General features: G+C 35.8%; 1 long non-coding RNA gene across 1 annotated transcript; it reads right to left on the reverse strand.

Moving 5' to 3' along the window:
• Nucleotides 1-20,225: 20,225 nt before the first annotated feature.
• Nucleotides 20,226-20,830, reverse strand: LOC107894957 (uncharacterized). The gene is made up of 2 exons (XR_001683334.2): nucleotides 20,671-20,830; nucleotides 20,226-20,544 (listed from the first exon to the last, which is right to left on the reverse strand). It is a non-coding gene; the product is annotated as an uncharacterized lncRNA (long non-coding RNA).
• Nucleotides 20,831-25,629: the final 4,799 nt, after the last annotated feature.

A 25,629-nucleotide genomic window follows, 5' to 3' on the forward strand; every position in this document is an offset into this window, starting at 1 on the left:
TTATGTATATATGTTTTGTAAATCTATTTAGTGCATTATATCTTGTCATATATCTTTATTATTCTTTCATATTATATACATTATTTAAATTATCATGTATTTTATTAACTTCTAAATGAATTCGTGTTTAAAATATTTTATGTATGATTGAATTCGAACTTTCATTCTACAACATCCATTTCAAACATTATATATCTATCCCTAGTGGAGTCGCCATTGGTTTTATAGAACCCTGATTTTGTGATCCATTTCGTCTTATTTCAAATCAAATTAATGCGTTTTAAGCTAGTTTCATAATTGTTTTAAAAACTCTTTAAAACGAAGACGAGATTCGATATTTGGCAATTCGTGGAATCGTGCCCTAACGTGTTGGGTTACAATTTCGTGTTTGTTCGAAATAATCGAATATCGCTTCAAACTTTCACCCATGTCTTCCAAAAATCCTTCAAAACGAAGGCAATACTCGATGTTTGACAATTCGGGAATCATGCCCTATCGAGCTGGGTTGAGATTTCTCGTTTATTCAAAACAATCGAATACCCTTCGGAATTTCATTCATGTTTTCTAAAAACCTTTTAAAACGAAAGAAATATTCGATGTTTGGCGATTCGAGGAATAGTGCCCTATCATGCTGGGTTGCAATTTCCCGTTTGTTCAAAATAATCGAATGTCTCTTCGGAATTTCATTCGTATTTTTCTAAGGCAAGGCAATGGTCAATGTTCGAAAATTCGAAGAATCGTGCCCTACTGTGCTGGGTTTCGGTTTTTCATTGGACTAAATGGTTGAGCATCCTTTTGTGATTTTCAAATTATAAACTTTCGGACGTCGGAAAAAGAAGATTTTTGATAACCAACTTGGGTTACTCAAATGTAATTAAAAAAGAACCACATTTCAAAAACTTTTTTTTATTTTAGGCATAAGGATAGTATCTAACCAGGTTTGGTACCACTTTTGGGCGTAGTGAGGGTGCTAATCCTTCCTCATACGTAACCGACTCCCGAGCCCATTTTCTCATATTTTCGTAGACCAGAATCGTTGTTTTAGTAAACCAAAAAATGTTTTATTAAAATAACCAAATTCTTAGGTGACCCGATCACACCAAAACAAAAGGATCGGTGGCGACTCCATATTTCTATTTTTCAAAAGTCGATTCCACCCATTTCTCACCAAATTTTAAATTTTGAATAGTGGTTTCGACAGCTGGAAAATAAACTTACCGATTTGTTTAGCATGCAACCATATTAGGCAAATAAACCAACAAGTATGGAATCGTTTCCCTATCACATGCACTCCATCAACAAGTTAGTCACATAACATCACACTATGTAACTTATCTAAGATGAGCTCATCATTCAACATTTTCATTTTTTATCACATATTAATCCCGTTGAGTTACTCAAAAAATATCGATAGATTATCCATTTACCGTCAAATCATAAGAGTGATCATCTCATGTATGCACTCCTGCGAACCTCACATCTTACGACGGGATTACCAGTCCATGCTAAATCGCCCGTAATGTAAATTCATAAGGTGATGTCAAGATTACCAGTCCAAGCTAAATCCCTTAGAGTGACAAACAACGACAAACAACCTCAATGAACTTGGATCTGAATTACCAGTCCAGGATAAATTCAGACCCTAATCGGATTACCTGTCCGGGCTAAATCCAAAATCCACACATATTCTTCGGGAGGCTCGATCACTCAGGAACACCCTTCCGGGCTAGATCCTTTCTACATTTGAGATCAACGGATTACCCGTCCAGGCTAAATCCTTTTCTGTAACACATGCAGGATCTCAAGTCATGTAAGCCATGGTTTATCCATCGATTTTCCCTTTTTACTTCAACTGGGACATTTATTATCATATCATTATTATTGACATATTTCATGGATTTTCATGTCATCATTATAACTAAATATCATGCATTCATAACACACGTAATTAAGCATATTAATAGTTTACTTAAAGTTATTCGAACTTACTTGGTATTCATCTCGGTTTCGCGTTTCAGTTATTCTGAAACCTTTCGTTTTCCTCGATCGACCTCTGAAATTTGCTCATCAGGGTCTATAACAATAAAAATGAATCATCAATACCTCGCATTATTCTTTTTGAGCCTAAATTTCACCCCGAACAAAATGACCGTTTTGCCCCTAACCTTTCACATTTTTACAATTTAGTCCCTAGGCTCGTATAATAAAATGCGTGCAATTTCTACCTTACTCAAGCCTAGTCGATTGTTCTTTCCTCTTATGGCAGCCCACATTCCTCCATTATTTCACATTTTTACCACATATTTTACACTTTTTGCATGAAAATCACCTAGAAAAAGATGTTTAAAACACATACAACATTCATATTCCTCCATAAAACATCAAAGAATAAACAATTCACACATGGATCACTTTACAAACATGAACCTTAACTCAAAATATGGGTAGAAATGGAGAGAGTAAGCTACCGAAATTTCAAAAATGAGAAGAACATTAAAAACGGGGCTTGGAAGCATTACTATTGAGCTTGAAATTGTTGAAAACCCTAGCTATGCAAGGCTTGAGAAATTCGGCTAGATGAGGGAGAAGAATGGCTGATTTTTGCCTTCATTTTCCCATTTTATTTCATTAATTAGCCAAATGACCAAAATACCCTTAAGCCATTTCTTTAAATTTTTATCTATACATGCCCATTTTTGTCCAAAAACTTCGAAATCAGACAAATTGCTGTTTAAGACCTTCTAATTAATAATATAAAGTAATTTCATACAAATTTATTCTAGCATCCAAGTTTTTCAATTTATTCAATTTGGTCTTTTTTTACCAATTGGACACCTACTCATAGAATTTCCTCATGAAACTTTAACACATGCATATTTTCATATTCTAGACCTCATAATAATCATAAAATAAATATTTCAATGTCGACTTTGTGGTCCCAAAACCACTATTCCAACTAGGCCTTATTTTAGGATGTTACATTTCTCCCCCCTTTAGGGACTTCCGTCCTCCAAAGTCTTACTAGTAAACAGGCTCAGATATTAGCTTCTCATGGTTTCTTCTGGCTCCCATGTAGCCTCTTCCACACCATGTCGATGTCGCCACAGCTTTATTTCTTAGCTGTTTAACCTCGCGAGCCAAAATCTTGACTGGTTCCTCACCATAACTCATGTCCGGTCTAATTTCAATCTTCATCGGGAAAATCACATAAGAGGGATCTGATCAATATTGTCTTAACATAGATACATGGAACACATCACGAATCTTTTCTAGTTCCGGTGGCAGTGCCAAGCGATAGGCCAATGGTCCAACTCTTTCAGTGATCTCGTATGGTCCGATAAATCGTGAGCTTAGTTTGCCTTTCCGGCCAAATCTCAATACCTTTTTCCATAGAGATACTTTCAATAATAGTCTATCTCCAATTTGAAATTCAATCTCTTTTCTTTTCAGATCAGCATACGACTTTTGCCTATCCGATGCTGTTTTTAAACAGTCACGTATCACTTGAACCTTTTCTTCAGTTTCCTTGATCAAATCAACTCCGTGAATCTGATTCTCCTTGAGTTTCGTCCAATATAATGGAGTTCAGCACTTCCTACCATACAAGGCCTCGTAAGATGCCATCTTCAAACTCGTTTGAAAGCTGTTGTTGTAGGCGAACTCTACCAATGGCAGGTATTTTTCCCAGCTGCCCTGAAATTCAAGGATGCAACATCACAACATATCCTCCAGAATCTGAATCATCTGCTCAGACTGACCATCATTCTGCGAGTGAAAAGTTGTACTAAAGCTCAACTTTGTACCCAAGGCTTCTTGTAACTTCTTCCAAAATCTCGAAGTGAATCTCGAGTCTCTGTCTGAAATAATCGATAGCGGTGCCCCGTGTAATCTCACAATCTCAGATATATACAAGTCGACCAACTTGTCAACTGAATAATCTGTCCTTACCGGAATAAAATGAGTTGACTTTGTCAACTTATCAACCACAACCCATATAACATCTTTCCTTTTCGGGGTCAATCGTAACCCTGTCACGAAGTCTATAGTGATCCTGTCCCATTTTCATTCGGGGACCATCACAGGCCGTAGCAAACCAGAAGTTACTTAATGTTCAGCCTTGACTTGCTGGCATATCAAGCATTTCGATACGAATTCGGAGATGCCTCTTTTCATGCCATTCCACCAGTACATTTTCTTTAAATCATTGTACATTTTGGTACTTCCAGGATGAATAGACAAACGGCTATCATGTCCTCCTGGAAAATTTTCTGAATAATTTCATTATTCCTTAGTACGCAAACTCTGTCTCTGAACATGAAACATCCATTGGGACTAATCTGAAAATCTAATTCAATGCCCGACTCACATTGAGCTCTTTTAGCCTGCAGGATACTATTATTAGTCTGAGCATCATAAATCTCCAGAAGAAATGTCAGCCTGACCCTTAACTCTGCCAAGACCGAACCATCATCAAAAAATGCCAATCGAGTGTTCATGGCCCTCAATGCAAATAAAGATTTTCTGCTCAAAGCGTCGGCGACCACATTTACCTTTCTTAGATGATAGTCGATGATCAGCTCGTAGTGTTTAATTAATTCTAACCATCTCCGCTGTCTCAGATTCAGTTCTTTTTGAGTCATTAAATACTTCAAACTCTTGTGGCCTGTGAATATATGACAAGTCTCACCATATAAATAATGCCTCCAAATTTTCAAGGCAAAAACAATGGCGGCAAGCTCTAAGTCATGCGTCGGATAATTCTTCTCCTGTGGCTTCAACTACCGCGAAGCATAGGCTATCAACTTGCCATCTTGCATAAGTACACAACCCAATCCATTTAAGGATGCATCACTATAAACCACAAACTTTTTTCCCAGCTCAGGCAATACTAAAACTGGAGCTTCAGTCAGCAATGTCTTTAATTTTTTGAAACTCTGCTGGCACTTCTCTGTGCATTCAAACTTAACGTCTTTCTGTATTAACCTCGTTATTAGAGTCACGATCATGGAGAATCCTTTTACAAATCTTCGGTAGTAACCGGCTAAGCCCAAAAAACTTCTAACCTCGATTACATTTTTAAGTGGTTTCCATTCAACAATTGCAGACATTTTACTTGGATCAACTCGAATGCCATCACCTGAAACAATATGACCTAAAAACCCTACTTCTTGGAGCCAAAATTCACTCTTGCCAAACTTAGCATACAACTGCTTTTCTCGTAAAGTCTGCAATACAGTCCTCAAATGCTTCGCATGCTCCGTCTCATCCTTGGAATAAATCAAAATGTCATCAATGAACACAACGACGAACTTGTCCAAGTATGGCCAAAATATCCTATTCATTAGGTCCATAAATACGGCCGGTGCATTCGTTAACTAAAACGGCATGACAAGAAATTCATAGTGGCCATGCCTTGTTCTAAAAGTTGTCTTTGGCATGTCTGACTCCTTAACTCGCAACATAGTAGCCAGATCTTAGGTCTATCTTAAAGAATACAGTAGCTCCCTTCAACTGGTCGAACAAATCATCAATCCTTGGAAAAGGATGCTTATTCTTGATAGTCACCTTGTTCAATTGTCGATAATCTATACACAGCCTCATTGAACCATATTTCTTCTTTACAAATAATACGGGAGCACCCCAAGGTGAAAAGCTTGGCCTTGCAAAACCTTTATCCATCAGCTCTTGGAACTGTGCTTTTAATTCTTTCAGCTTGGTTGGTGCCATCCTATATTGAGCAATAGAAATAGGAGCTATCCCTGGCACCAGTTCAATACCAAACTCTATCTCTCTTTCAGGAGGTAATCCAGGTAATTCCTCTGGAAACACATCTGGATATTCACATACCATAGGCACAGGCTCAATCTTCAACTCTGTTTCCTTAGTGTTTACTACAAAAGCAAGGTAGGATTCGTACCCTTTTCTCATATATTTTTGAGCAACCATTGTTGTGATTACAACCGGCGGTGTATCCAATTCTCTTGAAACAACCCGTAGAACCTTACCATCTGGGCACTTCAATTCAATATACTTACTACCACAGTTTATAATTACATCATGTAGGGCTAACCAATCCATACCAAGTATTACATCAAACTCATCAAATGGAAATAACATAAGGTTAGCCAGAAAACAATGACCCTGAATCGTTAAAGGACAATTCTTACAGACTTTATCAACCAGGACTGACTTACCTAATGGGTTTGACACTCTGATTATAAATTCTGTAGGTTCAATGGATATATTCATGCTAGAAACCAATCTCATGCAAATGTATGAATGCGTTAACCCCGGATCAATGAAGGCAACAACACAAGTATTAAAAAGAGAAAAAGTACCCGTGATAACATTAGGAGTAGAGGCTTCCTCTCGAGTGCTTATTGCATACGTTCTTGCCAGGGCTCGAGTCTCTGATTTCATGGTGTCTTTAGCCGCAACTCGACTGCCACTAACACTTCTAGGATACTTCGGAGGTCTACCTCATGGAATAAGAGCACTCAATTTCAGGGTTACTTCCACCTCTTTATTGGTTCACTCTGGGAAGTCTCTGAGGAAGTGGTCAAGAGAACCACATCTATAACACGCACCACTCTTCATCCAGCACACTCCGAAGTGAAATTTATTGCAGTTTTTACACTTCAGCTTTTGGTTATTTACATTCCCACACTAGTCACCATCGAGGAGGAAGACTTCTAATTACGTTGTTTGGAGCCTCTCGCTCTACTCGAATATCCTATCGATGAATTGGAGCATTCATGTTGGCTCCTCGATTTCTTTGTGAGAAATGAGAGTGCCTTATCGCTAGATCTCTTTCTCACAACTCGAGCTTCTCTCTTAGCTTGTTTCCTTTCATTATTGAGCTCCTTAACTTTTTTGGCCCGATCAACTAATGCGACAAACTCTCATATCTTAAGGATCCCAATCAAAAGCTTGATTTCCTCATTTAGACCTTCCTCGAAGCGTTTACACATTTCTGACTCTGCTTGAACCCATTCAATTGCATATTAACTTAGCCTTAAAACTCCCTTTCGTATTCTGGTACAGTCTTATTTCCTTGTTTGAGTTCCAAGAACTCCTTCCTTTTCGAGTCTAAGAACCTTTGGCTGATGTATTTCTTCTTAAAATCCGCTTGGAAAAATTCCCAAGTGACGTTTTCCTTTGGCACCACTAAAGATACGGTCTTCCACTAGTGGTATGTAGTATCCTTTAGGAGTGACACGGCACACTTTAAACACTCCTCATGTAACATTCCGAAATAGGGCCTAATTAGAATAGTGGTTTCGGAACCACAAATCCGAAATCAAAATGTTTATTTTATGGTTATTATGAGGCCTAGAATATGAATATATGCATCTGTTAAAATTTCACGAAGAAATTCTAAGTATAAGATTCCAATTGGAATTAAGGACTAAATTGAATAAATTGCAAAACTTGGATTCTAGAAGAAATTTGTATGAAATTGCTTTAGATTATAAATTAGAAGGTCTTGGAGATCAATTTTCCCAAATTCTAAATTTTTGGACAAAAATGGGCTTGCATGGATGAAATTTTTAAAGAAAGGGCATGAGAGCATTTTGGTCATTAGGCATTTTAATGAAATAAAAAGGGAAAAATAGAGAAAAAAATATGCTCATCTTCTTCCCATAGCTGCTGAAATTTGGAGGACACCATAGCTAGGGTTTCTTCAACTTTCAAGCTCAATAGTAAGTGCTCCCAAGCCCCGTTTTTCATGTTCTTTGTATTTTTGAACTCTCAGTAGTTTGCTCTCTCCATTTCCACTCATATTTCATGCTAAGGTTCATGCTCAAAAATTTACCCATGCATGATTTATTGGTATTTTGATGGATTATGGAAGAATATGAAAGATAAATGTGTGTTAAACATCTTTTCCAAGTTGGTTTTCATGAGAAACCCTTATAGGGACTATTTTGTAAAATATGTAAATGTATGGTAGAAATGAGGAAATAATGAAAAATGTGGGTTACCATAAGAGAGAAAAATGTTTGGTTAGGCTTGGGTAAGATAGAAATTACATGTGTTTCATTATACGAGCCTAGGGACTAAATCATAAAAATGTGAAAGGTTAAGGGCAAAACAGTCATTTGGACCGGGGGTAGGTATTAAACTTGAAATATATAATGTGGGTATTAATGAATTAATTTTGCTATTATAGACCCTGAGGAACAAATTCCAAAGGTCAATCGTGGTAAACGCAAGGTTTCAGAATAACCGAAACACAACTACGAAAAGAGTACCAGGTGAGTTTGGATAACTTAAAGTAAACCCTTGATATGCATAATTGTATGAATTATGAATGCTTGATGATTGTATTTGTTATTGGTATGAAATATCATATAAATGCATATTGATGATAACATGTGAAAAATATCTGGGTTGAGGTTGCCAAAGGGAATTCGATGGATAAACCCTCATTGAAAAGGTAAACTGAGATCCTGCATGTGTTGCAGAAAAGATTTGGCCCAGACGGGTAATCTGAGATCTCAGGTATGAAAAGGAATCTAGCCCGGACGGGTGTTCCTTGAATGATCAAGCCTCACAAAGAATATGTGTGCATGATGGATTCAGCCCAGACAGGTAATCCGATTAGGGTCTGAATTTAGCCTGGATTAGTAATTCAAATTGGAGCTCATTAAGGGTGTTTGTTGCTATAAGGAATTTAGCCTGGACTGGTAATCCCGACATCACCTTATGAGTTCATATAATGGGGGATTTAGCCTAGACTAGTAATCCTGCCATATGATGTGAGGTTTGCGGGAGTGCATAGATGGAATAATCATTCGTATGAATTGACGGATATTGGGTATTCCATCAAGGTTTCCTAAAAACTCAACTACATTAACATGGGATATACATATATGAATGAAATGTTGAATGATGAGCTCATCTAGTTAAATTACATAATACACGATTGTATGACTAACTCATTGATTGAGTGCATGTGATAGGAAATCATTTCATAATAGATGATTTCATGAAATAAGTATGGATGTTTGCTAATTACTCGGCAAGTTTACTTTCCGGTTATTCGAGCTTACTAAGCATGAAAATGCTTACCCCTCTCTTTGTCCCTGTCTCACAGAGCTCAATGACTCATAAGGATTGGAAGACAATTGGGGAGTGAACATACTATCAACTAAACAAGCTTTGGTATAAAGACTCAGTTTATTTTGTTCAATGGCATGTATAGTATTTTTGAATATTTTGTTATATGTGTCATTTGATTTGCCAAGTAAAGGCATGTAAAAATCAGTTTATCTCTTTGTATATGGCCATAAAAATTGGCTTAATTTAAGTAGGCTATGACCTACGATTTTATGCATGGTTTTAATTACAAAGGATGGGTTGCTATCAATTGGCAAGGAATCACATGAATGAGCAAATTTCAAATGGATTAAAGTAATATGGGAACCCATGACACTAAATAGGAAATAACCATTTATGTATGAAACCAATGATAGGAGGTTTCCATACAACTATTTTCATTAAGATTATTTACAAGTATATAATCATGCTTCTTCTCAAATTTGGTAACCATTAGGCACAAGTAGTATAAACGGGTGACTAAAGGCTTGGAAAATAGCTTAATAAAGTCCACATGGTTGGACACACGGGCGTGTGTCTAGGCCGTGTGTGACACACGGTTCCCTTCCATGGGCGTGTGCTATGGCCGTGTGTCCCCTGCACTTAAAACCTTAGCTCAAAGTTGTAAACGGGTAGGCCACATGGGCGTGCGCCATGGCTGTGTTAAAATGATAGTTTCGTCCACGGACAGGCAACACGGGCATGTTCCATGGCCGTGTTGATAAGTCAGTGTTGCCTACGTTGAAGGGCATGGGCGTGCCCCAAGATACACGGGCGTGTGAGTCCACACGATCCACCTAGACGGGCGTGTGTCCCTTTTAGTAAAGGAAAATTTTCTGAGGAGCTCAAGGCTAATCAAACATGCTCGTATTTGTCCTACATTGCCTTCCGATATGTTATACGTCTCGAAGGCCTATACAAGGGACGAGATGTTCATGATTGAAAAGTTTTAAATTCAAATGAAATTCTGTGACCTGAGTTAGTATACTGAAAGTGTAAAGTTCCGATAATGCCTCGAGCCTTGTACCGGTGTTGGATACGGGTTATGGGTGTTACACCTCAAGTGTGCATGATAATTTGTCCAATACTTGTATAGTGTTCTCGAGCCAGAACTTGGCTCGTTCAGCATCATCATCAATATTAGCTCTAAATTCTTCAGCCCCATACTTTCTAAGCTTGTCTACAGGGGCTTTACCAATTCTTACTAGTGCTATAACACCCCAAACCCGAGACCGTCACCGGAGTCGAACACGAGGTGTTAGCAGACTTTAACCACTTATAAAAAATTTCCCAGACACTGCCAATCTGCGTACTAGTCGCTTTCAAAATCATATCTTGAGTTTCACAACTTGAAAATCAGTTTCGTAATTTTTCCCTGAAACTAGACTCATATGCCCATCTACATATTTTTTTCTAGAATTTTTGGTCAGGCAAATTAGTACATTTTATTAGTCAAAGTCGCCCATGTTACAGGGATCGACTACACTGACCTTTGTGCATTACGACTTGGATATCTCCCTTCACAGGGCTTCAATACTGATGCCGTTTGTTTCTATAGAAACTAGACTCAGAGAGGAATCCATAAATATATGGCATGACTCCTAATTATCTCTTGTTAATTTATAATGAATTTCCAAAGTCGGAACAGGGAATCCAGAAACAGTTCTGGCCCCTTCTCACGAGAACCTGAATATCTCTTAACATACTGTCCATATGATCATTTCGTTACTTTTCTATGAAAATAGATTCATCAAGGTTCGTTTACATAATTTATTTACTATTTAATTCCAATCCTAATATTTTTAGTGATTTTCCAAATCTACATCACTGCTGCTGCCAGCATCTGCCTTTAAGGTAGACTTTACCTATTTCATAGTTTCCATGATTCAACTAGCCCTTTTAGCATAAATAGCACAAATCATGATAGCGATTAACCAATTCCATACCAAATGATTATAACATTATGCTCAAACATATATAAGCCATTTTCGCATGGCTATATACATTAACCAAAATATTCTTCCGCCACTAGTCTATCTTATACATGCCATAAGACAATCCAAAACATAGCAGTACCAAACAGTGGATAGTGATAGTGTGACTAGTTGCTGACGATCCCCGAGCCTGTAGCTTCGCAATGAGATCTATAAAACAGAGGAAACAGAGTAAACGGAGTAAGCATTACAATGCTTAGTAAGTTTTAAGCAGTGTCAACAGATAACAATCAAATTATAACATAGTTGTTCGTATTTTTATTTCACTCTTCCTTCGGGCATACCATCCCTTTACCGAATCTGCACATCTCATCATATACAATAGGCAGATAAACTTTCACATAAAAGTGAGCTCATGTGACATAGATATATCGTATGATTTCACATCACCTCTCACACTGATCCGATGTCACATAATCACAGGAATAGTCTCATAGATTGCTTTCGTATGCATCACATAACTACCTTATGATTTAGTGCAAATCAAGCTCACATATAAACTTGAAGTACATACCTGTTTAACCTTTCGCATTGAATATATTTATAAGCAATTCTTATTACGAAGTCTTACCAGGACATAATCTCCACACGAAGTTATCGGGTCTTACCCGGACAAAATCCCCACACGTAGTCATCGGGTCTTTAGAGCTCGGATATAGTACAAGCACGAAGCTTAAGGACATTAATCAGTGATAATATTCTCGCATAAAGCCTGCGGGGTTTTAACCCGGATATAGTACTGACACAAATGCCTTTCGGGACTTATCACATTTATGCACTTCCACATCCATTACGTTGGCCACTCGGCCTTGTCACATATATACACTTTCACATTCATCACATCGGCCATTAGGCCTTATCACATATATACACTTTCACATTCATCACATCGGCTATTAGGCCTTATCACACACATACACTTTCACATTCATCACGTCGGCTATTAGGCCTTATCACGTATATACACTTTCACATTCATCACATCGGCCATTAGGCCTTATCACGTATATACACTTTCACATTCATCACATCGGCCATTAGGCCCTATCACATATATATATACACTTTCACATTCATCACATCGGCCATTAGGCCTTACTATCATTTCATATTCGAATACTCATAAACTTACAATACCACGATGTAGAATTCAAGTATGGGTTTAATCAATAGCTTATGAGCAACTAAAACAAGTCTATCAAGGTTCACAACATAATCTCAAATTCAGCACAAGCTGTTTTTCCTGAGCAATAGTCACTAAATTATTTATAAATGGAGCTACAAAGCTCCAAATCACTTTCCGTTAATTTTTCCTGAATATAGACTCACATATCTTCCGCCCATAAAATTTCCAGAATTTTAGGTTTGGCCAATCAATACCAGATTTTTTTTAAAGTTTCCCCTGTTTCACTGTTTGACTAATCTGACCACTCTTCACTACGAATCAAATTTCTCATTTTACAGAATTCAAAATGTGTTGTATTTGATTTTATTTGAAACTAGACTCATTAAGGAGTCTAAGCATATAAATTTTATCTTATAACCATTTTTGTACAATTTATAATGATTTTCTAAAAACAGAACAGAGGATTACAGTGTCATTCTGCGCTGTCTCACACAACTTTAAGTATCTCATTATCGGAAATTCCTTTGCTTACATAGTTTCTTTTATAAGAAACTAGACTCATTAAGCTTTAATTTCATGTCTCATTCAGCCTCTAATTCAAGTCCATGAATTTATGGTGATTTTCTAAAGTCACGTTACTGCTGCTGTCCGAAGCAGACTATTTCAAATTACCCTTAAATTCCCAAGCTCAAACACTTAAGAACTTACCATTTGAGCTTAGAACATATCATGGCCACATCTTATCTTATTAAATCAACTCATCATGTCCTATAATAATTGAATTTACTCAACGTTTAAACACTTAAAACTTACCTCGGATGTTGTCGAACGATTCCGATGGCTATTCGACCACTTTTTTCCTTCCCTTTATCGGATTTAGTTCCCATTTGCTCTTGAGCTTAGAGAATACAAATAGGAGTATTCAATATTTAAACCAATAATATGAATTTATTTATCACGTTCGGCAATCACATATCATTAAATTTTCAACCCAAAATGTCATTATATGACCACATATACACATATCCATATACTTAAGCTCAATAATATCATGTACTCACTTTAAGTATATTTCCGAATATACTTAATCATACATACATCTAACCAAAATAAATTTCAAAAATCTTTATATCATTTATACACTAAGCCGAATACTCTTACCAAGTTCACCTATATTCTTCAACAAATTCTTCATTGATCAAACACATATTCGGCTAAAGAAATGGCAATTTTAGCAACTTTTGATTTATTACTTAATCAATTATAATACATCTAAATATTCTTTTTCATATCATTAACTCAAATCACATACATTATTTAATATAACATTTTTACATTCGGCATTAGTGTCAACCATAGTAGCCGATTCTTCCTACTTTGTACCCATGCATCTATTTGATCCTTAGTTAGTTCAAACACTTCACACACTAAGACTCATCCAATTTTAACAAGAAATAAAATCCTTAATCCTCAAACTACCATGGCCGAATGTTATAACCCAAGCCACATATATTGTTCCTCAAGGCCCTTCAAGGACCACATTCGGCACCTCCTTAATAACAACCCAAATTTCAACCTTCAAGAAAGAAGAAGAAAAAATATATGTGCTAAGAGCTTCAAACTACTTGGCCAACTATTAAACCTCCTAACAATCAAAACTTAAGCCATAGAATGATTAGAACTTGAACTAACCACCTTCTTTATACAAAATTTTTCCAAGAATTTCAAGGTACTTACCTCTTCTTAATCCTCATCCAAACCGAACATAAGCAAGAGAGCTCTTTCTTCTTCCTTTGATTTTTCGGTCAAGAAAAACAAAGAGGATGAAGCCTTTTTTTTTCTTCTAATTTCGGCAAAATGGGGGAGCAAGGATGAAACAACTTTGGTTTCTCCTCCCACTCCCCTCATATTTTATTGTTCTTCCCACACATATTAGCATAAAATGTCTTTAGTATGTTTTTCTTTTAATACTTATTTCCTATTATAAAACCATGTAGTCATTATAATATTAATACAAAATGCATATGCTTTGTATCCCATACCCTCATGGCCGGCCACTTCCTCTAAGGTGGGGAATTTGACATGCAAACCCATCATTTCACAACATGCATTATTAGGCCACTTTACATTTGCCTAGCACATTTCCAAATTTTCTCACATAAGTCCTATTTGATAAAATTCACTTACCATTAACAAAATTCAAACATGAAATTTTCACACATGCATATGTACATATAATAAGCATCAACTATGACGGTTAATTATCTTTATGACTCGGTTTAGTGGTCCCGAAACCACTTTCCGACTAGGGTCACCTTAGGGGTGTCACAAGTGCCATACCTCGTGGCACTTCCTCACCAAGTTGATTAGAGGGCGGGGGAGGTCATGGTATGTTGGGGCGATTCCTCAAATAATCCTCAAACTACTCATCCATCATGTCAAAGAAGGCGGCTCTGGCCTCTTCCCGACCCTCAAACATAGGCCTTCTACTACTGCTAGAAACAGCTCGTTGTACGAAAGCAAGAGCATGGCACTCAGCTCCCTCGGACTCATCTTATGCTTGATTGGAAGACATTTACTATATTCAAAGATAATTAAACAGTTAGGAGATATCACACTATCAACGTTCATGTAATGGCATGTATAGCTAAACCCGATACACTCTACGGTAGTTCTAGAACTGACTAAAATTTAGTTCTGATACCACTAAATGTAACACCCCTTACCTGTACCCAAGACCGGAACCAGGTATGAGGCATCACCAGGCATGTACTTGAACATTTTCGAGAAATACAGGTTATAAAATTTCGTTCCAATTTGAAAACAATCCAATAGCATCTTGGTGTCTCTATTATGAGCCTACGAGCCTCAAACATAAATTGAAATTGATCCAAGACTAAACCAATGACCTAATAAAAATTTAAGAAAAATTCTGAGTTAATGTCTCATATGCCCGTGTGGAGACATTACACATGCCTGTGTGCTTTGGGACACGCCCATCTCTCCTACCCGTGTGGAATTAATTGAATTTATTTTCTACTTCGAACCTATAGGGGTTTTCACACGGCCAAGCACACACCCGTGTCTCTAGCCCATGTGGTCGCCCGTGTCCAAAAACTCGAGCATTCTGTTTATGACGTCAGAATACATTTAGGGGCACACGGCCAAGACACAGGCCTGTGTGTTAGGCCGTGTCCTCCACACGGTTGAGACACGGCCGTGTCTCTACCCGTGTGTTTACTACCATACATTCAGACTTAAAATTTTAGGTGCAGGGGACACACAGTTATGCCACACGCCCATGGGGTGGTCCGTGTGTCACACACGGTCTAGACACATGCCCATGTGTCTACCCATTTGGACCATGTTAGGTTATTTTCCAAGACTTTGGTCACCCTCTAACATATGTTCTCACTTATAGGTTTCCATAACATGTATCCAGGCCTAATTATACTCTCAAATGACCTCAATAAACCTCATTGCATGTAAACCTCATTTCATCGGTCTTACACATGCTAGGATTATTTCTCTTGTATCAAGAATGTCTATGCCTTATAACACATTCAAGATTGGCTCATTATTATAACTCATTGCTAATTATGGCCTAGCCATCCCATGTAATTTGATCATGTTACATGTGTATCTACTGGTGATACGCCATGTTCATTCATCTCAATAACATTAGAACACAGATATGCACAACTATGTAGGTCATACCTTATAACAAAATGAGCCCAATCCTATGGCCATATGCATGTGGACATGTACACCTTACAAGCTTTCATATTGGCTAATCAAATGACACATATTACAAAATTAACAAAAGCCCTATACATGCCATTGAACAAAATAAGAGTATCTATATACCAAAGCTAGACAAGATGATAGTGTGTTGACTCTCCAATCGTCTTCTAATCTTCGTGAGTCCAATAGCTCTGTAAAATAGGGAAAGAGAGGGGTAAGCATTTACGTGCTTAGTAAGCCCAAATAACTGGAAAATAAACTTACCGATTTGTTTAGCATGCAACTATATTAGGCAAATAAACCAACAAGTATGGAATGGTTTCCTTATCACATGCACTCCATCAACAAGTTAGTCACATAACATCACACTATGTAACTTATCTAAGATGAGCTCATCATTCAACGTTTTCATTTTTGTATCACATATTAATCCCGTTGAGTAACTCAAAAAATCTCGATGGATTATCCATTTACCGTTAAGTCATAAGAGTGATCATCTCATGTATGCAGTCCCGCGAACCTCACATCTTACGGCGGGATTTCCAGTCCAGGCTAAATCCCTTATAACAACAAACACCCTCAATGAGCTCAGATCTGAATTACCAGTCTAGGCTAAATTCAGACCCTAATCGGATTACCCGTCTAGACTAAATCCACAATGCACACATATTCTTCAGGAGGCTCGATCACTCAAGAACACCCGTCCAGGCTAGATCCTTTCTACATTTGAGATCAACGGATTACCCGTCTAGGCTAAATCCTTTTCTACAACAGATACAGGATCTCAAGTCATGTAAGCAATGGTTTATCCATCGAATTTCCCTTTTTACTTCAACGGGGACATTTATTTTCATATCATTATTATTGACACATTTCATGGATTTTAATGCCATCATTATAACTAAATATCATGCATTCTTAACACACATAGTTAGGCATATTAATAGTTTACTTAAAGTTATTCGAACTTACCTGGCATTCGTCTAGGTTTCACGTTTCGATTATTAACCTTTCATTTTCCTCGATCGACCTCCGAAATTTGCTCCTCGGGGTCTATAATAATAAAAATGAATGATAAATACCTCATTATTCTTTTTGAGCCTAAATTTTTCCCTCAAAAAAATGACCATTTTGCCCCTAACTTTTCACATTTTTACGATTTAGTCCCTAGGCTCGTATAATAAAATGAATGCAATTTCTACCTTACCCAAGCCTAGAAAATTGTTATTTTCTCTTATGGCAGCCTACATTCCTCCATTATTTCACATTTTTACCACATATTTTACACTTTTTGCAAGAAGGTCCTTTTAGGGGTTTTTCATGAAAATCACCTAGAAAAAGATGTTTAACACACATACAAGTTTCATATTCCTCCATAAAACATCAAATAATAAACATGTCACACATGGGTCACTTTAAAAACATGAACCCTAACTCAAAATATGGGTAGAAATGGAGAGAGTAAGCTACCGAGATTTCAAAAATACGAAGAACATTAAAAACGGGGCTTGGAAGGACTTACTATTGAGCTTGAAAATGTTGAAAACCCTAGCTATGGAGGGCTTGAGAAATTTGGCTAGATGAGGGAGAAGAATTGCTGATTTTTGCCTTCATTTTCCCATTTTATTTCATTAATTAGCCAAATGACCAAAATGCCCTTAAGCCCTTTCTTTAATATTTTATCCATACATGCCCACTTTTTTTCCAAAAACATAGAAATTAGGAAAATTTCTCTTTAAGACCTTCTAATTAATAATCTAAAGATATTTCATACAAATTGCTTCTAGAATCCATGTTTTGCAATTTATTCAATTTGGTCCTTATTTACCAATTGGACACCTTACTCATAGAATTTCCTCATGAAACTTATAATAATCATAAAATAAATATTTCAATGTCAAATTTGTCATCCCGAAACCACTGTTTCAACTAGGCCCTATTTTAGGATGTTACATAATAGGAGTAGCTTGTGGTTTAAAAGTGTCCATCCCAAACTTTTTGAGCATTTCCTTTGTGTATTTAGCTTGATAGATGAAGATGTCATCCTTTATTTTCTTGATTCGAAGTCCCAAAAATAAATTTAGTTCTCCCATCATGCTCATCTCAAATTCACATTGCATTAGCTTAGAGAATTCTTGACAAAAAATATTATTAGTAAAACAAAAACTGATATCATCAACATAAATTTGAAATACTAATAAATCTATGTCTTTTCTTTTGATAAAAAGTGTTGTGCCAACATTTCCTTTACAAAAACCTTTTTCAATGAGAAAATTTGATAATCTTTCCTACCAAGCTTTAAGAGCTTGTTTTAAACCATATAAGACTTTTGAAAGTTTGAAAACATAATTTGGAAATTTTTAATCTTCAAAATCGAGTGGTTGTTCAACGTACACTTCTTTGTTTATAAAACCATTTAAAAAAGAACTTTTAACATCCATTTGATATAGTTTAAAGCTCATTAAAACATGCAAAACCTAAAAGACTTCTAATGGCTTCTATGCTAGCTACGGGAGCATAAGTTTCATCATAATATATTCCTTCCTTTTGAGTGTAACCCTGAGCAACAAGTCTAGCCTTACTCCTCACTATGTTACCACTCTTATCTAGCCTGTTCCTAAAAAGTCATTTAGTACCTGTAGTAGATTTATCGCAAGGTCTTTCAACTAGGGTCCATACTTTATTTATCTTAAATTGATTTAACTCTTCTTACATAGTCAATATCCAATATTCATCATTTAATGCTTCTTTGATACTTTTTAGGCTCAATGCATGAGATAAATGGAACATAATTAGAATTATTTCTAAGAGAAGATCTAGTAATTACCCCTTTGGATAGATCTCCCAAAATCTTACCATCCTTCACATGATTGAACTCTCTTAGATGAATGACTTCCCTCTCCTCTATTTTAAAATCCTTTAAAGCATCTTGTGTTTGTTCTTGTATCTTCCCACTTGATGATTGATCCACTTTATCATTATTATTAAAAATTTATGCATCACCATCATCAATAAAAGAATCCTTTCTAGGAGAAAGGTTACAATCATAAAAAAATAACATGTATAGACTCTTCTACTACTAAATTTCTTTTATTAAATACTCGAAAAGTTTAAGAATTTAAAGAGTAACCAAGAAAATTTTCTTCATCACTTTTTGCATCAAATTTACCATGATTGTTTTTTTCATTGTTTAAAACAAAACACTTGCATCCAAAAGGATGAAAATAGCTAATGTTGGGCTTTTTATTCTTCAAAAGTTCATATGGAGTTTCTTCAAAATAGACCTAATTATCACTCTATTAACAATATAGCAAACAGTGTTTTTGACTTTCGCTTAAAAAAATTTTGGTAAATTATTTTCACAAAGTATGGTTCTAGCCATTTCTTCTAAAGTTCTATTTCTCCTCTTAACAACTCCATTTTGTTGAGGGGTTCTAAGTGTAGAAAAATTATGGCTAATTCCATTTGAGTTGCAAAATTTTTCAAAACCAAGATTTTAAATTTGAGTTTCATGGTCATTTCTAATACAATATACGGTGTAACCTTTTTCATTTTGATTCAATTTTGAAAATATGATGAATTTTTCTAAAGCTTCATCTTTAGTACTTAAGAAAAGAACTCAAGTAAACCTAGAATAGTCATTAAAAAGCACAACAGCATATTGTTTCCCACCCAACTAGTTCTCCTAATATGACCAAATAAATCTGTGAATTAGTTGAAGAGCTCTACTAGTTGATATATCATTAATAGGTTTGGGCTTCATTTGTTTGCCAGTAAAATGTTTTCCGAAAAATGATTTCTGAAAAATGATTTATTTTTCTAGAAATGATTTACTTTTCTAGTGTTTGGATGAATCTGTGTAAAATATTTTCTATTGTTTGGCAGATTTCCTGAAAATATTTTCCGGAAAAGCTATTTTTACATATATTAATAAATTTATATTTTAAATTGTTTTTACATATATTACAATGATTTATTTATAAATAAATTAGCTTAAATTTTTATAATTTCTAGACATGTAGTTGTCTTTCATCTTTCACTGGTTCATCTACCTGCTCCAATCTTTAGTTCAAACTTCTTCCTCTCAAGCCTTTGCTTGTTTCAATTAAACTGAAATTTGACTTGTTTCTTTAAGTTGGACTTTTGTGAATATGGAGATCCTTAAAAAAATAGTTGATCATAGATAAGATTGAGACAATTAATAGATAGGATTGAAGATCTAAGCTAAAAGGGATCTTGTTTAGGTCAACTCCTTACGGTAAATTTAAAACCATTTGTTTTTTAAACTCCAGAAATGATAAAAACATCACTCTTACAAAGACTTATAAATGTAACACAAAGGAATTTTATAAGATCTTTGAACATTTGATAAATCCTAACTTTTGATCATCAAAGATTAGTTTTGTTTAAATTAAACAAGTATTTGTACACTTAATTCTCCCTATGAGACATTTTTAAAAGACTGGGGAAGGAAATTAGTATTTAGTTGAAACCTAAGGCTTTGACTGGTATCCCCATGGATTGTTGCTTGCCCACTTCCATTGATCTTTTCACATCTCTGCTATACCATATTTTGCTCTGCAATATAGCAAACTCTTAAAGATTAAAAGGACCTATCTTGTACTGTAATTGGAAATTCTTTTTGAAAGATTATCCATGTTAACTGAATAATCTATTAGGAAAAAGATGGGGTTGTAAACATACTTCCAACCAAGTTCTTTTTGAGCTTTTTCAGTGGAAGCATAAACAGTTGTAGCATCTCCTGGCCTTCTGGGGCATAGTTTAATGGGGATTTTTTGCAATATTTTCAGCAGCAACAGTTTTATATTATCATAAATGAGAGCGAGGCTGAGAGAGAATGTTGAATGGGAATTGACAAATAGATGTTGAATGGGAATTGACAAACAGAATTTACCTTTCCAGAAGCTTTTTCAAAAGCAGCAACCATTTCAAGCATAGATGTACCACTGCCGGTTCCAAGGTTAAAGGCAATGCAGCCTAGAACAAGAAGGAAATTGACAAAAGGAGCTAAAGGGGGAGAGAATCAGGCATAGCAACCTGCTGAGATGAAAGTTAGCTTAAATTCCCTTTTGTAACCATACAGATCATATATTGGCCAAGTCTTAATTTCTCATTGGCCATTACTTTCAGCTATTAGCTGAGGAGTTATTATCAGATACTGTACATGAACACACTCATATTCCCTTCTTTTCTTCTCTTATTTTCTAGCCACTCTTCTCAATTCTTGATTAAATAACACAACCCAAGCTCTCTGATTTCTGATCTTTCTAAAACGTACAATAAACTAACATGGAAACAAGATTCACTACCAAAGGAGCTGCCAAGACATAATAGAAAAAAGATGAATAAACAATTAAACCCAAAACAAAATCTCTAATCAGAGTTCAATCCTAACAAAGTAAATAAAGGCGAAGAAGAAATAATAGAAAAAAGATGAATCAACAATTAAACCCAAAACAAAATCTCTAATCAGACCTCAATCCTAACAAAAGTAAATTAAGGCTAAGAAAAGGATTTCTTTTATTTTTTTACTTTAGCATTAAACCAATCTTGTTTATTCAGCAATAATTTCTTCAAGGGTTAACTACGATCAAGAAAACAAATGAAAGAAAAATTAAAGAAAAAATTCACCTTAAATACTAACAGTTGAGTCTAAGTTAGTGTGAGTCCAAGCTAAGATCAAGCAATCATTTAAACCCAACACTCAATATCCACATCATAACAAAAAACTGCAGCTCATACTGAGCGGTTAAGACAAAGTTGAAAATGAAGGGCTTTGATTTTTCTTTTTTATTATTTAAAAGAAAATCTGTATTACATGAAACAAAATGGAAAATCCCAGAGATACAATATAACCTTCAAAGCCCCATCAATCGAACAATAATAACAAAATTTCACGGATAATCAAAAAATATGGGGATATTTGGGAAATTACCTAAAAAAGAGCTTTGCTTGAGAAAGAAGAAATAACAGTGTGTATTGCCTAAGAAGAGGAGATATGCGATGAACTAAGGAAAAAGGGAAGAAATATAAGAAGTTGAAGAATGGAAGAATGAGAGAAATTTTACCTGGATGAAGGAGATGGAGAATGTCTTACTGAAAAGAAATCGATAAGACATTTTCCCCAAATTGTAAGTCATTTTACCCGTGTCTTGGAATCCATTTTCCAAGTGTAAAATATTTTCAAGCTCCAAACACTGTAAAACCAGGAAAACATTTTCTGAAAAATGTTTTCCTGGCTTCCAAACGGAGCCTTAAATGAAATTCTCTTATGCTTGCCTTTAACACATGCATCACAAACTTTATCTAAATCAAAATCAATTTAGGCAATCCTCTTACTAAGTCATTCTAGTTAGTTTATGCAATATACTCATGCTAGCATGTCCCAATTTTCTATGGCATAGTAAAGAATTGTTTTCCTTTTTAGCAACAAAGCATATGAGTGAATCATGTAAATCATCTAAATGCACCATGTAAATATTTCTTATCCTATGTCTTACAAGCATAATCTTATTAGAGACAATGTCAACTATTTTACATCAATTAGACTCAAAAATGACATTGAGACCATTATCACACAATTGGCTAATACTAAGTAGATTATGCTTAAGACTGTTGACATAGAGAACATTTTCAATAAGAGTTGAAGAGTTTTTACCAATAGAGTTGATTCCTTCTACTTGTCATTTAGAGTTGTCACCAAATTGAACAAATCCTCCAATCTTTGGCTTTAAATTGATAAAATGGATCTTTTCATAATCATGTGCTTTGAGCATCCATTAGCAAGGTACCATGAGTTTTTGAATGAATCTTTCACCTTAAAGCAATGTTTCTCTTCCTATAAACATAGAATTAAACTTTAATTTTAGGTACCCAATTTCTTTTGGGTCCATAAGCATTAGTTCCTATAATTTTAGTCTCTTTAAGTATCTATTTTGAAATAATGTCTTTATCTTGAGTATTTATAAGTTCTTTAGGGACTCATATACTTGAGTATTTATAATTTTTCCTTTGTAAAAACTTGGGGGACCTCTATGTTCATAAAAATTAAAGCTAATTTTGACAAATTTTTGTTTTAAACTTTCTCCTTTTAAAATTCTTTTTCGTAAAACTTTGTTAGAGTGAGCTTTTTCACTCTTAAGCAACTCAAGTTGTTTTTGATGATCATCATGAACCTTTGAAAACAAATTATGCAAGTCTTGGTTCTGTTTTTCAAAATCATTTATGATTGATTGCATATTATGAATATTACTTCCAAGTTCATGATTGGTCTTGAAGAATGAACTATTTTCATATTTTAATTTTGAAACAGTTTTCTTATATTTTGAAACCTTTCACACTCCAAGCCTAGTTCATCATATGCATCTTGTAACTTATCAAATGAATATAAAATTGAAATAGATGAGTTATAATTTACCTTTGGTTCATCGATGGTCAAAAGGAAAAGATTAGCTACTTCTTGATCATCATTATCGGATGAATCCTCATCACTCTAAGAAGCAATATAAGCCTTGAGTTTTTGTTTGCTTGATCCCTTCTTCTTTCATTGAGGACAATCAAATTTAATGTGCCTCGATTTCTTGCACTCATAGCAAATTATCAGTTCCTTCTCCTTGGAAGATTCAAGTTTGAGTCCTTTCCTTTTGAATTTTTTACCTCTATTGGAAATCATAAACCTCTTGAATCATCTAGCAAACATTGTCATCTCTTTATCTGTAACAACCCTCACCCGTATTCAACGCCGGAGTAGGGTCACAGATCATTACCAGACTATAAAAAAACAATTAAACATTCATTTCATATACTTTTTCAAATATCAAGCAATCATCATTCAAATTCCATTACATTGTCCCTAATACGAGTCTACAAGTCCCAAAACATGCATTTAGGAAGGTTCGGGACTAAACCGACAACTCAAGAAATTTTAAAGAAACTTAGAAAATTTTCCAAAATATAGGGAACACATGCCCGTGTTACAGGTCATGTGGACATTCGAAATGAAAACACATGGTTGTATCCCAACCCGTGTCCTACCCCGTGTAACTCTAACTTAGGTCACACGGCCAAAACACATGCCCGTGTGGCTAACCCGTGTGCCCTAAAAATGGCCACACACGCCCGTGTATCAGACCGTGTGCTAGGTCGTGGCAAACCTATACGGTATACTGACTTATACCACATGGCCAAGTCACACGCCCGTGTGTTGGGCCGTGTGGAGCATACTGACTTGGTTTTCATTTCAACACCAGGGGACACACGGCCGTGCAAAATAACCGTGTGTCACACACGGCTGAGACATACGCCCATGTCTCTACCCGTGTGGACAAAAATAAGCTATTTACCAAGCCAATTTGCCACCCAATTTGTATACACCTAAACAAACCCATTTGGCACCAAAACATAGCATAAATAGGCACTCATCCAATCTCAACCAAGCATAAAATATACCATTTCAATACCAACAACAACAAGTCTTACATGTATCATCAAAATGTTATTGCATTTTATATCAAATTCACATTCCCAATTCAACTACATAGCCACTTTCAAACATGCATCAATTTGTCTAAACTCACAAGCATACCTATTCTTAATTCATCAACCGATTGACATCCATAATACCTATTATCAACAAGTATCACATGTATCCATCATCAAGTTCACACAAAAGACATATGCACAAATATGCATACACAACCAAACCAAGCAAAATAAGCCAACTTACATGGCTATGTATAAAACCAAATATTAACATTTACAAGCCAACTCAAATGGTTAAATTCATAATTAACATATATACCAAAATTACCAAACTCTTATACATGCCATATATTCAATATACTTAAGTTCAAAAGTACCAGGTGGTAGTAGGATAGTGTGATGAATTCTCTGACGATCCCTAAATCTAAGCTAGCTTTGAAATCACTATAAAACACGAAAAATAAACAAAGTAAGCTATAAAACTTAGTAAGCTCTTATAAAGTTAATAAGTAAATCTCACCATTTAATTTACTATTCAAATCATGCATATAACATACCACATAACAATTAACCACAATGTTTGTAACACCCCTTACCCGAGTCTGAGGCCAGGACTAGGCACGAGGCATTACCTAACTTAACCGCATGCATACAATCATTTTCGAGTTATAAAAACTAGGTCAAACTCAAAACTTCTCTCTTTTAATCAAAAAAGTCTTCATATGGGCCTATGAGGCCCAAATCACGTTTTGGAAATAACCTAAGATTAATCCCAACATCTTTGAAAACTTTGAAAAATGCCACTTGAAGCAGGGCACAGCCCGTGTGGAAAGGCAACACGCCCGTGTGGCCATTATCACATGGCCGTGCTAAAGGCCCGTGTGGTTCACGCGGCCTAAACACAAGGGGACACGCCTGTGCCCCAAGCCCGTGTGAATTAAATTCCAAATTCAAACCTACAGGGGTTTTCACACAGGTTGACACACGCCCATGTCCATGACCCGTGTCCCTCAAACAGCCATGACACGCCTGTGTCCTAGCCCGTATCTAAAAACCTTGACATCCTGTTTCTAACGGCAGCAACAATTTAAGGGTACACGGCCAAGGCACACGCCCGTGGCCAGAGGCCGTCTCCTCCATACTACTAAGACACACGGTCGT

The sequence above is a fragment of the Gossypium hirsutum genome, chromosome A07 (genome assembly GCF_007990345.1).
Source record: "Gossypium hirsutum isolate 1008001.06 chromosome A07, Gossypium_hirsutum_v2.1, whole genome shotgun sequence".
NCBI classification, from domain to species: domain Eukaryota; kingdom Viridiplantae; phylum Streptophyta; class Magnoliopsida; order Malvales; family Malvaceae; genus Gossypium; species Gossypium hirsutum.